Source organism: Siniperca chuatsi, linkage group LG12 (genome assembly GCF_020085105.1).
Source record: "Siniperca chuatsi isolate FFG_IHB_CAS linkage group LG12, ASM2008510v1, whole genome shotgun sequence".
NCBI classification, from domain to species: Eukaryota; Metazoa; Chordata; class Actinopteri; order Centrarchiformes; family Sinipercidae; genus Siniperca; species Siniperca chuatsi.
Genome location: NC_058053.1, coordinates 1 through 13,927, shown reverse-complemented (window position 1 = coordinate 13,927; position 13,927 = coordinate 1). Strand labels below are relative to the sequence as shown.

Below are 13,927 nucleotides of genomic sequence, written 5' to 3'. Positions count from 1 at the left end.
GGACGTCGCGCCCGCGTCAAAAATGTTCCTATTTGTCACAGCATTTGTCAAAATTGTTCCCAATTGTCACCACTGACAATTGCCATACCAAAAACCCCATTCAAAAAGTGTGCCAAATGTCAAAATATAGGAATTGCCCTTATATTTTGACATTTGCCATACCTCAGAATGGAGACCTCAGTGTTCCCCTTTGGACACCAAGTTCCGCCGTGTCAAAATGTTCCCCAAGTGGACGTCGCGCGCGTCAAAAATGTTCCTATTTGTCACAGCATTTGTCAAAATTGTTCCCAATTGTCACCACTGACATTTGCCATACCGAAAACCCCATTCAAAAGTGTGCCAAATGTCAAAATATAAGAAATGCCCTTATATTTTGACATTTGCCATACCTCAGAATGGAGCCCTCAGTGTTCCCAATTGGACACCGAGTTCCGCCGTGTCAAAAATGTTCCCAATTGTCACCACTGACATTTTACAACCCCTAAAACCCCATCCAAAAGTGTGCCAAATGTCAAAATATAAGAATTGCCCTTATATTTTGACATTTGCCATACCTCAGAATGGAGCCCTCAGTGTTCGAATTGGACACCGAGTTCCGCCGTGTCAAAAATGTTCCCAATTGTCACCACTGACATTTGGCAACCCCAAAACCCCATTCAAAAAGTGTGCCAAATGTCAAAATATAAGAATTGCCCTTATATTTTGACATTTGCCATACCTCAGAATGGAGCCCTCAGTGTTCCCAATTGGACACCGAGTTGTGCCGTGTCAAAAATGTTCCCAATTGTCACCACTGACATTTGGCAACCCCCAAAACCCCATTCAAAAGTGTGCCAAATGTCAAAATATAAGAATTGCCCTTATATTTTGACATTTGCCATACCTCAGAATGGAGACCTCAGTGTTCCCCTTTGGACACCGAGTTCCGCCGTGTCAAAAATGTTCCCAAGTGGACGTCGCGCCGCGTCAAAAATGTTCCTATTTGTCACAGCATTTGTCAAAAATGTTCCCAATTGTCACCACTGACAATTGCCATACTGAAAACCCCATTCAAAAGTGTGCCAAATGTCAAAATATAAGAAATGCCCTTATATTTTGACATTTGCCATACCTCAGAATGGAGCCCTCAGTGTTCCCAATTGGACACAGAGTTCCGCCGTGTCAAAAATGTTCCCAATTGTCACCACTGACATTTGGCAACCCCCAAAACCCCATTCAAAAGTGTGCCAAATGTCAAAATATAAGAATTGCCCTTATATTTTGACATTTGCCATACCTCAGAATGGAGCCCTCAGTGTTCCCCTTTGGACGCCAAGTTCCGCCGTGTCAAAAATGTTCCCAAGTGGACGTCGCGCCGCGTCAAAAATGTTCCTATTTGTCACAGCATTTGTCAAAAATGTTCCTAATTGTCAACACTGACAATTGCCATACCGAAAACCCCATTCAAAAGTGTGCCAAATGTCAAAATATAAGAATTGCCCTTATATTTTGACATTTGCCATACCTCAGAATGGAGCCTCAGTGTTCCTCTTTGGACAAGTATCAGTTTTGGGGAACAAAGCAGAGACTTTAGCAAGTTACAAACAGAGGAAGTGTAGGATTCCTCCACTAGGGCGCTGTCTCCAGACGAAGGGTGGAATCGTGTGCCAGAGGCTGGGACCAGCCTGTGCACCACCGAAGGAGAGCTAAGTTTAAACCACAGCTCCTCCCCACCTCTGTAGAAATCAGATAGTTGTACATTTTCATTTAAAACTCTGTGTAATGTTAAGAATAGCATTCTTTTTAGGATGATGGCTACAGATTAACAGCTTGCTGACTGTGGTTGTCTGAATAGAAAATATGTTTGTACAACATGCTTTTTATCCTCCAATTCTTTAATAAATGCCAAATTAAGGAATAACTTCTCTCCAGACTTTTCTTTTACAAATAAATGAATGCGCTGACAACACCAAGTTCTGCCGTGTCAAAAATGTTCCCAAGTGGACGTCGCGCCGTGTCAAAAATGTTCCTATTTGTCACAGCATTTGTCAAAAATGTTCCCATTTGTCAACACTGACAATTGCCATACCGAAAACCCCATTCAAAAGTGTGCCAAATGTCAAAATATAAGAATTGCCCTTATATTTTGACATTTGCCATACCTCAGAATGGAGCCCTCAGTGTTCCCAATTGGACACAGAGTTCCGCCGTGTCAAAAATGTTCCCAATTGTCACCACTGACATTTGGCAACCCCCAAAACCCCATTCAAAAGTGTGCCAAATGTCAAAATATAAGAATTGGCCTTATATTTTGACATTTGCCATACCTCAGAATGGAGACCTCAGTGTTCCCCTTTGGACACCGAGTTCCGCCGTGTCAAAAATGTTCCCAAGTGGACGTCGCGCCGCGTCAAAAATGTTCCTTTTTGTCACAGCATTTGTCAAAAATGTTCCCAATTGTCAACACTGACAATTGCCATACCGAAAACCCCATTCAAAAGTGTGCCAAATGTCAAAATGTAAGAATTGGCCTTATATTTTGACATTTGCCATACCTCAGAATGGAGACCTCAGTGTTCCCCTTTGGACACCGAGTTCCCCCGTGTCAAAAATGTTCCCAAGTGGACGTCGCGCTGCGTCAAAAATGTTCCTATTTGTCACAGCATTTGTCAAAAATGTTCCTATTTGTCACACTGACAATTGCCATACCGAAAACCCCATTCAAAAGTGTGCCAAATGTCAAAATGTAAGAAACGCCCTTATATGTTGACATTTGCCATACCTCAGAACGGAGCCCTCAGTGTTCCCCTTTGGACACCGAGTTCCGCTGTGTCAAAAACGTTCCCAAGTGGACGTCGCGCGCGTCAAAAGTGTTCCTATTTGTCGCAGCATTTGTCAAAATGTTCCCAATTGTCACCACTGACAATCGCCATACCCCCTAAGGGATGCCATCCACCCCGACTCGAGTCTTTTGGTCCAGCGTCGAACCTCTCCGTTCGCGTTTGGCTTTCCACAAGGCAGGAGAAGGGTGCACCGTTCCCGGCGGCGCTGCAGTGCCGGGTCGATGCGTGGAGTGAGCGGAGCGAGCCCCGTTTTCAGCTCCCGTGCTAAAAATCCGTTTAATACGTCGTCCCCTTATAGAGGACCTATCAGATATTAAACTGATAAGAACAGATACTACACTTGATCTTAGCCAAAAGGCCGAGAAGCGATGAGCCCTGACGCTTCGCTTCCGGAGCCCACCTCCTGGAACGCTTCTCCCTTGCCCTGGTGCAGCCTCTTGTCTCTGCGCACAACAACGGCTGCTTCCTCAGCACCGCCTCCCAAGCGGCCCACGCCCCGATATCGCCTGGGGCAGCTCTCTTGCTTTTCACAGACGCGCAAGGGCTCGGCCGGACGGCAAAGCCTGCCAAAAATAGGCGTAACTCATGGGCGTCCCTCTCCACGGAAGTCTTTAGTAAAAGGCGAAAGACTTGTGCGTTATGAAGAGAAACCCGAGCAAGTGCAGGCCTGGCCTCGAGAGCGGCCGACGAGCCTAGCGGCCCCAGTCACTACCCTCGCGGTAAGCCTCACTCTGCCGACGGAGTCCCAAATACCAGGCCACGCCCATTCCCCCTCAACCGCATTATCCCAGGCTCCATCCAATCGGATTGCGGAGAAATTAGGGCCTGGCTTTTAACATCAGGAGTACTCAGGCTCTCGCAAGCCAAGCCCTCGGCCACGAGTGAGAGAGAGGGAGGGAAAATGCGGGGCACATTTAACAGGTATTGTATACCGGTCGCAATGGGGCAATATCCCCTGCCAATCCAAAGCGCAAATCTGGCTGCCTTTTCGGAGGCTTGGCCTGGCTGTCCATTCTGCGCCGCGTCGCGGCCGACACACGGCGATTTGAGACTGGGGGCCCAATGAGGTTCCACGAGGAACATCGGTGAGTCCACAGAGGGTTTTCCCACCGCTCCCAGCCCTAAGGGATGCCATCCACCCCGACTCGAGTCTTTTGGTCCAGCGTCGAACCTCTCCGTTCGCGTTCCGCGTTTGGCTTTCCACAAGGCAGGAGAAGGGTGCACCGTTCCCGGCGGCGCTGCAGTGCCGGGTCGATGCGTGGAGTGAGCGGAGCGAGCCCCGTTTTCAGCTCCCGGTGCTAAAAATCCGTTTAATACGTCGTCCCCTTATAGAGGACCTATCAGATATTAAACTGATAAGAACAGATTTTTTTTTTTTTTTGGAAATATATAATTTATTTGATTCATAAACAAATTTTACACATGTTATGGTACAAAACATTACAACCAAGTCAAACTCACATTCAATAAGGATAGCCTTCCATACTCAAACCCTTTTAGTTCCTTATATGAGATCTATTCCACTTTTTCTTTCACACTATGATATAATGCTGGATGACATCAGTATGTCCACATGTGAAAACATCATCAAACCCAATCACACAAACATTTTAAACAACAGATTTTGCTAAAGGAGGTAAGCTCCCTCGACATCTATACATGTCCATAAATAATTTTCCATCTGTCTTTTATTGAGTCAATTCCCCACTTATTAATCTCCCTTTGGAAACACCTCTGCATTGCCTCTTCAATACTTTTTGCAGTGCCTCGCACTGTCCACTTGGTCGCACCATTAATGACACTACATCTTACCTCCCATAACTTGGCCTTCACAATAGACACAAGTTCCAAGACTTTATTCACATTCTTTCCCTTCAAATCAAAATCCATATACTGAACCCTTGTCCAAGTCAAATCCTTCAAAAAAACAAACTTTTGACCCAATATTTTCCAAACTTCTTGTGCAAAAGGACACTCAAATAATACATGTTCTACCGTTTCTGTTCCCAAGCATCCCTCTCTTGGACAGAACTTATTTCTGGTCAAATTATGATTAAATAAGGTGTCCCTCACCGCCAATCTCTTGTGAAGCACTAGCCAATTAAAATCCTTGAATTTATTGTCTAACTGCTTATGTTGAGTTCTCTTCCACACTTCGGTAGGAATATGAATTGCATCCCTAGGGTCAAATCTGGCAATCAATACCTTATACAACTTTTTGTGATTAAGGACTAAGCATCTGTCCCAACACTCCTTGTACTTCTTCGCCCACCTGATTATCCTGTTATAGTACCCCGGCATGACTTCTGCTTTGGGAAACCTATTATCCCATGGCACAGTTAAGAGTCTCAAATGACAAGCAAGCCAGAATTTCATTAAAGACTGACATTTATGCTGAGGAGGTGCCATAATCATTTTACAAACATTTGAAAAAAATAGCACATTCAACTTCAACCTGAAATTGGGCATGTCTCTACCTCCTCTCTCAACTGGCTGATACATAGTTTCCCTTTTAATATATTCATACCCTCCCCACATGAAATCAAACAAAGCTTTTTGTAGCTTAAAACAAATTGTTGGCGGCATAGGAAAGACATATGCCACATGGAGTAATGTTGGCAATATATCAGATTTTATAACTAAAACTTTACCACTGAAAGACAGCCTTCTTAATTTCCACATATTTAGTTTTGTTAACACTTTGCCTAATCTTATCTCCCAATTAGTTTCGACATCATCCCTATTACCAAAGGATATGCCCAATAAAGTCATTGGTCCCGAACACACGCAGAGACCCAGAGTTGCGTCAATCCTATCCTTCCACTTTCCCACATATTTGATTTGTGATTTCCCTTTATTAATCTTAGACCCTGAGGCACTTGAAAACACTTCAATAACATTCATAGCTTCCTGTAAACAAAAATCATTTTCTAAATACAATACTGTGTCATCTGCAAACTGTGACAAGGTCAGAGTTTCACCACCTGGCAGCTGTATGCCTCTAATATGAGCATTTTTCCTAATTGCACATGCCAAAATTTCAATAAACACCACATACAATGGAGCTGATGCTGGGCACCCCTGCCTAACCCCTCTGGTCTGCTTAAACAATTTCCCAATGTTGCCATTGACATTAACTCTGCTTCCTACCTCTGTATATAAAATTTTTAACCAACTTCTAAATCTATTCCCAAACCCAAATTTTTCCAATATCCTAAATAAAAATTCATGATTGACCCTGTCAAAAGCTTTCTCTTGGTCAAGGCTGAGAACAATAAGGGGAAGATTTCTTTCCCAGGAATAAGTTAATAAATCTCTATGCATTTGTAAATTCCATTGTATCTGTCTGCCTTGTACTGCACAGGTTTGATCTGGACCTATGATAAAAGACAATGCAGAAACCAATCGGTTTGTTAGAATCTTACTAAAAATCTTGTAATCTGCACACAACATTGTTAAGGGCCTGTAGTTAGAGATTATACGATCATCTCCTTTTTTGTATAGAAGGGAGATCACCCCTTCTCTCATAGATCTCCCCATAATTCCCGATGTGCAAATGAAAGTAAATAATTCCAACAACTGAGGCCCAATGTCATCCCAGAAAGTCAAGTAGAACTCTTTTGTGAGCCCATCTATTCCTGGCACTTTACCATTTTTCAATGACATAAGTGCTCTCAAGATTTCTTCCAGTTCTATGTCCCTTTCCAACTCTATTTTCAAATAGTCAGGAACGACACTGTCTATGTTATTTAACAATATTGTGCCTTTTATATGATCTACTGTTTCTGCGCTAAAAAACTTGGAATAATGGCAAGAAACAACTTCTACTAAACCAACCGGATCATCAATTTCCCCTCCCATTTCATTTAGAAGGGAGACAATACTCCTTCTCTTCACCCTTGCTCTAGACTGCTTGAAAAAATAAGAAGAACACTTTTCATCCTTCTCCCACTTCTCCGTAAGACACCTAAATTTATAGGCCTCCGCTCTCCTGTGAAAAAAAATACTCTGTTTATTTTGTAAGTGTTTCAGTAAGTCCTCATCTGTATGCCCACAAGTGTTTTTTTGTGCCATTAAAATTTCTATTGATTTTTGCAGTTGATAGTATTTCTTAAATTCAGCTTTTTTTGATTTCTTTGAGTATACCTGCATATAATGTTTAATACGAATCTTTGTACTTTCCCACCACTCGGACACATTGCCGTAAAACGACTTCATTTTTACACACTCTTTAAAGAAACAACTGAAAGCAATCCTCAACTGCTGAACTTCTAGAATGCGGTTATTCAATTTCCAATATCCTTTTCCAAACCTTATCCCCTTCAAGTTTAGTTCAACAGTGAGCATATTGTGATCTGAATAAAACACAGGTGATACCTGAGCCCCACTCACCTGAAATTCTAAAGGACAAAATATGTAGTCAATTCTACTCCTTGCCCCTCTACTATTTGACCATGTGAAACCAGGGGCATCTGAATTGACTTTTTTATAAGAATCTACTAAGCTGTATTTTGTTATCATACTTTGGAAACTGGTTGCTGTTTTACTACCCTCACTTGGTGAATTGAAATCACCTCCAACTATAACATGGCGATTAGTCATAAAGACAGTATCTAACTTAAGGAACAGCTCACTTCTTTCTTTTGGTGTAGCATGCGCATATATATTCACCACTCTTAAGCCCATACCCTTCCATGCCACATCTGTGACCAAAACCCTCCCCTGTATCACAGAGAAACTCCCAACAATTTTAACTTCAGCAGTCCCACATAATGTACCCACCCCAGATGAGTGAACACCCCCAATACTCCATCTGGATTCCCCTTTAACCCACTCTTTTGTGAATCCATTCAAGTCCTCCACAGTCTTCAAGTGGACCTCTTGCAAGAGACACAGTGAGAAATCAACTGAACATAAATGTGAGAAAACCACAGCTCTTTTAGCCGCATTTCTCAAACCTCTAACGTTTAAAGTAATTATCCGAAATAAAGACAGCCTGTGTAAAAGGGGAAATATATCTTATGGGTTCACTCACATTACTTCCTGTAACCAGTCATGAAAGACAGTCATCCTCATCTGGCTCTTCAGAAGGAAAACCACGCTCTGAACCGGGAGGGCTGTCCTCAGAAGGTAAGGGGCTGCCTTCTGGAACCGGTAAGTGATGTGAGAGAGTAGCAGCCAACCTTGGAGACTCTCCAGAGACACCGCTGGGTGTAAGCCTGCTACTGTCTGATGCAGTAATGTCCTGCTGAGTCGAAGACGCTCCAGTTTCCCCATTCTCCATTCCATCTCCCTCAATTGCGGCTGCAGCAGATTCAGTTTCCCCAGTCATCACAATCTCTTTATTGCTTTCTTGCACCTTATCAGACTCCTTTTCTTCGTACATCTCTTCCGAAACCTCCGAAAGTACATTGTACCTGCTCGCCTTAACCAGTGGAGAGGGGGACGAGGGTGGCAAAACAGGAATGCCCACCTCCAACCTCTTTCTTTTTCCCTTTCCACCTCTGTTCGCCACCGTTACCCACTCAGCGACAAACGAGTTCTCCTCCAAACTTTCATCCTCCTCGACCTGCTTTTCCCCTGAGTCACCGCTCCCCACAGGGGCTGGTGCTGCATCAGGCAAATCAGCCACAGCTGCTTCAATCTCTCTGTCTCTTGTGAGTTCAGCGATTACATCCTCAATTGCTCTTAACGAGGAGGTGTGACAGTCGTCAACCCCTGGTTTTTCCATATGCTGTACCCCCGTCACCATTGACTCCCGTCTGGCAGCATTAGCATATGATGAAACAACTTTAGGGCAGTGCTTAAATAAATGTGCCTCTGACCCACATAGACTACACTTTTTAGGATGATCACAGCCTCTCATAGTGTGTCCCAGGCCATCACAGTTTCTGCACCGCACCTGCTTGCACGACGTCGCTAGGTGTCCGTATGTAGCACACTGCCTGCAGTACTTCGGCTGACCTGCATAAATCAGATAACCTCTATTGGTTCCAATGGTGAAAGTGGCTGGGGGATGGCAAAATCCGTCGTAACCGTTTGGGTCGTCTTTCAGCATGATGCGATATTGACGCTTTCCAGTCCATATCCCTAGAGTATCCCTAATTTCTCCCATACCCGATAGCACCGTTGCGTACCTGGCAAGAAAATACCTGGTTGCTTCTTCTGTTACCCAAGGGTTATAAATGTGCACTGTAACAATACGCTCACGGGTGCGACACAGGCTTTGCACCTGAAAGCTTTTCAGCGGGCCATCAGCCAAACGAGACGCCAGCCCTGTTACCTCCTCCATCTTGCTGATGGTAAAAAAAGTGACATCGTAGTACTTCTCCTTTGCATTCTTCTGCAAACACAGAAGATCATCTGTGTTGAGTCCCAAAGCTCCAAAAAGAATGGTTTGCCCAAACACTGTCCTCTCCATGAGTTCTTCATCGCTTTTCGAAACAAATCTAATGGTATTTTTCAGCACAGTTAGTTGCTGTTGTAAATTAGCTGATGAAATTGACATCTTAAAGTCATCAGTGGTCCCTCCTCAACGCACTTGATCTTAGCCAAAAGGCCGAGAAGCGATGAGCCCTGACGCTTCGCTTCCGGAGCCCACCTCCTGGAACGCTTCTCCCTTGCCCTGGTGCAGCCTCTTGTCTCTGCGCACAACAACGGCTGCTTCCTCAGCACCGCCTCCCAAGCGGCCCACGCCCCGATATCGCCTGGGGCAGCTCTCTTGCTTTTCACAGACGCGCAAGGCTCGGCCGGACGGCAAAGCCTGCCAAAAATAGGCGTAACTCATGGGCGTCCCTCTCCACGGAAGTCTTTAGTAAAAGGCGAAAGACTTGTGCGTTATGAAGAGAAACCCGAGCAAGTGCAGGCCTCGCCTCGAGAGCGGCCGACGAGCCTAGCGGCCCCAGTCACTACCCTCGCGGTAAGCCTCACTCTGCCGACGGAGTCCCAAATACCAGGCCACGCCCATTCCCCCTCAACCGCATTATCCCAGGCTCCATCCAATCGGATTGCGGAGAAATTAGGGCCTGGCTTTTAACATCAGGAGTACTCAGGCTCTCGCAAGCCAAGCCCTCGGCCACGAGTGAGAGAGAGGGAGGGAAAATGCGGGGCACATTTAACAGGTATTGTATACCGGTCGCAATGGGGCAATATCCCCTGCCAATCCAAAGCGCAAATCTGGCTGCCTTTTCGGAGGCTTGGCCTGGCTGTCGATTCTGCGCCGCGTCGCGGCCGACACACGGCGATTTGAGACTGGGGGCCCAATGAGGTTCCACGAGGAACATCGGTGAGTCCACAGAGGGTTTTCCCACCGCTCCCAGCCCTAAGGGATGCCATCCACCCCGACTCGAGTCTTTTGGTCCAGCGTCGAACCTCTCCGTTCGCGTTTGGCTTTCCACAAGGCAGGAGAAGGGTGCACCGTTCCCGGCGGCGCTGCAGTGCCGGGTCGATGCGTGGAGTGAGCGGAGCGAGCCCCTTTCAGCTCCCGTGCTAAAAATCCGTTTAATACGTCGTCCCCTTATAGAGGACCTATCAGATATTAAACTGATAAGAACAGATACTACACTTGATCTTAGCCAAAAGGCCGAGAAGCGATGAGCCCTGACGCTTCGCTTCCGGAGCCCACCTCCTGGAACGCTTCTCCCTTGCCCTGGTGCAGCCTCTTGTCTCTGCGCACAACAACGGCTGCTTCCTCAGCACCGCCTCCCAAGCGGCCCACGCCCCGATATCGCCTGGGGCAGCTCTCTTGCTTTTCACAGACGCGCAAGGCTCGGCCGACGGCAAAGCCTGCCAAAAATAGGCGTAACTCATGGGCGTCCCTCTCCACGGAAGTCTTTAGTAAAGGCGAAAGACTTGTGCGTTATGAAGAGAAACCCGAGCAAGTGCAGGCCTGGCCTCGAGAGGCCGACGAGCCTAGCGGCCCCAGTCACTACCCTCGCGGTAAGCCTCACTCTGCCGACGGAGTCCCAAATACCAGGCCACGCCCATTCCCCTCAACCGCATTATCCCAGGCTCCATCCAATCGGATTGCGGAGAAATTAGGGCCTGGCTTTTAACATCAGGAGTACTCAGGCTCTCGCAAGCCAAGCCCTCGGCCACGAGTGAGAGAGAGGGGGAAAAATGCGGGGCACATTTAACAGGTATTGTATACCGGTCGCAATGGGGCAATATCCCCTGCCAATCCAAAGCGCAAATCTGGCTGCCTTTTCGGAGGCTTGGCCTGGCTGTCGATTCTGCGCCAAGCGCGCGACGACGCGCGATTTGAGACTGGGGGCCCAATGAGGTTCCAATGAGGTTCGGTGAGAGAACATCGGTGAGTCCACAGAGGTTTTTCCCACCGCCCCCAGCCCTAAGGGATGCCATCCACCCCGACTCGAGTCTTTTGGTCCAGCGTCGAACCTCTCCGTTCGCGTTCGCGCGTTTGGCTTTCCACAAGGCAGGAGAAGGGTGCACCGTTCGGCGGCGCTGCAGTGCCGGGTCGATGCGTGGAGTGAGCGGAGCGAGCCCGTTTTGTCAGCTCCCGTGCTAAAAATCCGTTTAATACGTCGTCCCCACAAACTTATAGAGGACCTATCAGATATTAAACTGATAAGAACAGAGGCCTAGCCATGTCCCAACTTTATCCCATACCGCCCCATAAATGGACAGTCCCACATGACATGCCTAATCGTCTCCTCTCCTGCACAAGCTGCCCTCGGGCACACAGGGGATCTTGCCAACCCATGCCTATACATAGTTTCTCGTACCGGCATACATTTATGGAGGCATAACCAATTTAGATCTTTGAGTCCGTTGTCTAGCCTCCGTGGCTGGATCCTCTTCCAAATCTCCGTCGTGGTCCCAGCCACCTGAGGCATGACCACTCCCTGTCTAACCACTCTGTAGAGGACCTTGTGGTTTATTCTCACCTCTGTCTCAGTAGCTTCCGGATGAGCCCGCAGCCACCTGGTTGCATGATGGTAGTGCCATGGTTGCTGCTCCACTCGGGGTGCCAAATTGCTCCATACCATCTGCCGTCTGGCCTGGTAAGCAAAATAGAGCCTCAGAAAGTAGCCTGAGGGGTGCACTATTGTAGCGGATAATTCCCTACACAAAAAAGAAACAAAGATGCAGTCCAGCTTCAGCGGGAGGTGTGGCACATCTCTCCCCCCTGCTTCGATTCCAGCCAACATGCGAGTCCTCGCCACATACTCGTATCTCCCACCCCATATGAAACCGAACACCAGGCGCATAAGAGGCCTCCTCATACTAACTGGCAGTGGGTATATGTATGCCAGGTATAAGAGAGATGGTAGGACGTCTACCTTCAAGACAAGAACTTTACCTATGAAAGTAAGGCATCTGCCCTTCCAGCCCCTCACCTGCCCTCACGCCCCGATATCGCCTGGGGCAGCTCTCTTGCTTTTCAAAGACGCGCAAGGCTCGGCCGGACGGCAAAGCCTGCCAAAAATAGGCGTAACTCATGGGCGTCCCTCTCCACGGAAGTCTTTAATAAAAGGCGAAAGACTTGTGCGTTATGAAGAGAAACCCGAGCAAGTTCAGGCCTGGCCTCGAGAGCGGCCGACGAGCCTAGCGGCCCCAGTCACTACCCTCGCGGTAAGCCTCACTCTGCCGACGGAGTCCCAAATACCAGGCCACGCCCATTCCCCTCAACCGCATTATCCCAGGCTCCATCCAATCGGATTGCGGAGAAATTAGGGGCCTGGCTTTTAACATCAGGAGTACTCAGGCTCTGCAAGCCAAGCCCTCGGCCACGAGTGAGAGAGAGGGAGGGAAAATGCGGGGCACATTCAACAGGTATTGTATACCGGTCGCAATGGGGCAATATCCCCTGCCAATCCAAAGCGCAAATCTGGCTGCCTTTTCGGAGGCTTCGCCTGGCGGTCGATTCTGCGCCGCGTCGCGGCCGATACGCGGCGATTTGAGACTGGGGGCCCAATGAGGTTCCACGAGGAACATCGGTGAGTCCACAGAGGGTTTTCCCACCACTCCCAGCCCTAAGGGATGCGATCACGTCGAGAATTCCACGAGAAGTTTGAGACTTGTTCTGCTGTTTTTTTCAGCGCAATACGGGCTGAAAGGAAAAAACAGGTAATGACTGGGGTTAAGGATATGCAGGGCAGGGTAGTGTCAGAAGCGGCTGAGATGGTGTGTGCCGCCACTGACTACTACCGCGCAAGTTTTATGGAGAAAGAGGTAGATGTAGGGGGAGGGGATGGTTTCCTGGATTTATTGACCCAGCGGGTGCCGTTGGACATAGCACAGGCTTTGGAGGCCCCGCTCACCCTCAAAGAGCTTGAGGGTGCCCTCCATAGAATGAAAAGGAAGAAGGTGCCTGGCATCGATGGACTGCCAGTGGAGTTTTATGTGAAGTTTTGGGACATACTAGGGCCGGTACTTTTGGAGGTACTCTCTGCAACACTCCGCACAGGTGTAATGGGAGGGACTTTGGCCACCGGTGTTATCTCCCTTCTGTTTAAGAAGGGTGATCACACTGACCTAGGGAACTGGCGGCCACTGACCATGCTGTGTGTTGATTATAAACTCCTGGCAAAGGTCCTAGCGGATCGACTGGGCACAGCGCTTCCACATGTGGTCCATGTGGACCAGACATGCGGGGTGGCAGGGCGCTCCGTGAGGTGGAATCTACAGTTGGTACGAGATGCTGTTACTTGGGCAGAGGACAGGCACTTGCCACTTATGGTGGTTGGTCTTGACCAGGCAAAGGCTTTTGACAGGGTACACTGGGGTTTTATGTTTAGGGTATTGGAAAGGTTAGGTTTTAGCCAGGTTTTTGTAGGATGGTTGCGTACATTGTATACGGGCGTGGGGAGCACAGTTTCAGTTAACGGTCACTTGGGGGATGTTTTCAGTTTGTATTCAGGGGTAAGACAGGGGTGCCCACTCTCACCGCTGCTCTACATCCTTTACATGGAGCCCCTGGCAGCAGCCATTCGGGCTGACCCGGGTGTGAAAGGTTTCCTAGTGCCTGGCAGCGGAGGCCTACGGGTCAAGTTGTCCCAGTATGCAGATGACACCACACTGCTGCTGGACAGCGACGCATGCCTGATCGTTCTTTGGAGGTGTTTCAGGATTTAAGCAAGGTA

The 13,927-nt window shown here is 47.7% G+C and overlaps 1 long non-coding RNA gene, 6 other non-coding genes and 2 pseudogenes across 7 annotated transcripts; all 9 read right to left on the bottom strand.

Moving 5' to 3' along the window:
• Nucleotides 1-3,002: 3,002 nt before the first annotated feature.
• On the bottom strand, nucleotides 3,003-3,192 carry LOC122886186. The gene has a single exon (XR_006380297.1). It is a non-coding gene; the product is annotated as a U2 spliceosomal RNA (small nuclear RNA).
• A 176-nt stretch (nucleotides 3,193-3,368) lies between these two features.
• LOC122886191 lies at nucleotides 3,369-3,481 on the bottom strand. Its single transcript, XR_006380300.1, has one exon. It is a non-coding gene; the product is annotated as a U5 spliceosomal RNA (small nuclear RNA).
• A 554-nt stretch (nucleotides 3,482-4,035) lies between these two features.
• On the bottom strand, nucleotides 4,036-4,211 carry LOC122886188 (annotated as a pseudogene).
• Nucleotides 4,045-10,588, bottom strand: LOC122886084. Its single transcript, XR_006380253.1, has 2 exons — nucleotides 10,350-10,588; nucleotides 4,045-4,159 (listed from the first exon to the last, which is right to left on the bottom strand). It is a non-coding gene; the product is annotated as an uncharacterized LOC122886084 (long non-coding RNA).
• Nucleotides 9,569-9,681, bottom strand: LOC122886190. Its single transcript, XR_006380299.1, has one exon. It is a non-coding gene; the product is annotated as a U5 spliceosomal RNA (small nuclear RNA).
• LOC122886187 lies at nucleotides 10,229-10,416 on the bottom strand. The gene has a single exon (XR_006380298.1). It is a non-coding gene; the product is annotated as a U2 spliceosomal RNA (small nuclear RNA).
• A 3-nt stretch (nucleotides 10,589-10,591) lies between the features above and the next one.
• LOC122886193 lies at nucleotides 10,592-10,702 on the bottom strand. The gene has a single exon (XR_006380302.1). It is a non-coding gene; the product is annotated as a U5 spliceosomal RNA (small nuclear RNA).
• Nucleotides 10,703-11,262: 560 nt separating this feature from the next.
• Nucleotides 11,263-11,430, bottom strand: LOC122886189 (annotated as a pseudogene).
• An 813-nt stretch (nucleotides 11,431-12,243) lies between these two features.
• On the bottom strand, nucleotides 12,244-12,356 carry LOC122886192. Its single transcript, XR_006380301.1, has one exon. It is a non-coding gene; the product is annotated as a U5 spliceosomal RNA (small nuclear RNA).
• Nucleotides 12,357-13,927: the final 1,571 nt, after the last annotated feature.